The sequence below is a fragment of the Ambystoma mexicanum genome, chromosome 3p (assembly GCF_040938575.1).
Source record: "Ambystoma mexicanum isolate Mex_15411 chromosome 3p, UKY_AmexF1_1, whole genome shotgun sequence".
NCBI lineage: Eukaryota > Metazoa > Chordata > Amphibia > Caudata > Ambystomatidae > Ambystoma > Ambystoma mexicanum.
In genome coordinates, this window is record NC_090925.1 from 341314193 (window position 1) to 341315578 (window position 1386).

The following is a 1386-nucleotide window of genomic DNA, read 5'->3' on the forward strand; positions in this document are numbered from 1 at the left end:
GACAGATGGCTAATTTTCACAGGGGTACATTCTGCAATCCGCCAGAACAGATGGTACATTCGCTGTTAAATAAGGTAGGAGTAAATGTGACATGTTTGAGTTAAGTCTAGTTGTCGATGAAAATGCTTGTCATTGGGTGAGATGGCATAGATGTTAAATGTACTTCGGATGCAGGCATTTGACCAGGGCCAACCCTTCTTTATCTAAGGCCCGTTCATCTCAATGCTCCTAAAGCAATGCCCATTTGCTAAAATCCCTTCCAAAGGAAGTTGAGAAACCTCTGGCACCACCATGTTTCTATACCAAATTAGTACTGTGAAGGCATCATGAAGCAAGACACAGACAACCGACTTAAAGTTCAAACAAAAGATAGGTGTTAACTTTAATGTCAGCATGGTTGAAGGCCGAACTTGCCCTATGCAAGGTGGGAGTTCCCTATCTGAACGAAAACTATGGAAAATCTGAGTCAAAGAGTTCTGTCTCCAAAATCTATTCTTGCCCTCACAACTAGAACAAATAAATGTGTTGGGATATCAAAGTCAAAATAAACAGTGCTCAACTTAAAGTTCCTCCAGCACACAGCTTCCTCTCAGCCCCCCCCCTCCAAGGACAAGATAACCTCCAGTTCAAGGTAATATAGTTTATAACCAATCCTGGGTTCTTGTCCCCGAACTTAAGGTAACGCAATCAAAACAAAGAGGGGGTCTTGAGATTCTGATACCAAGACAACACATATAGACCTGGCAGGTCTCGGGGTTCCCTTCCCCAAGACTTCAGTGTTTCACACTAGGTTCCTTGGCACTTGCTGCGCTGCACCAAGTTACTTTTATGTGTTCTGAGGTTCCCTTCCCCAAGTTTCAAAACAACACAATCCAGCAAAAGGGGCTCCTGAGACTCGAGTCCCAAGATATCCTTGCCAAGTCCCAGGGTTCCTTTCCCCAAGACTTCAATGTTGAACATGGGTTCCTTGATACTTGCTCCAATGCACCAATTCACCCTTTCTTGATATCCTTTATTGGTTTCTGGGTTTGGGAAGTGGGGGGTGTTGTGCTTCTCTGGTTTTGCTTTAGTGTCCTCGTGGATCTGCCACAAGGCGTTAGACCCCTTTTTAAATGGTAGCCTTGTCACACTGTAATCACTTATCACGGTTTGCTGGTTGGCTTTCCTTCAGCTTTCAAAGTTCAGGTTTATTGTGCAACAATTATTTTGTTTTGTTATTATGCAGTTCAGATTTGTATGCAATCTTGTGTTGTTTAATTATATTCAGATTTGAGCTTTGGATCCATGTGTTGTGCCCCATGGAGTCAATATTCAAAGCTTGCTGGTTTGCTGCAATGTAATGTTTCTCTTAAGTTTGGAACTTAATGTGTGTTGCTTTTCTTTAAG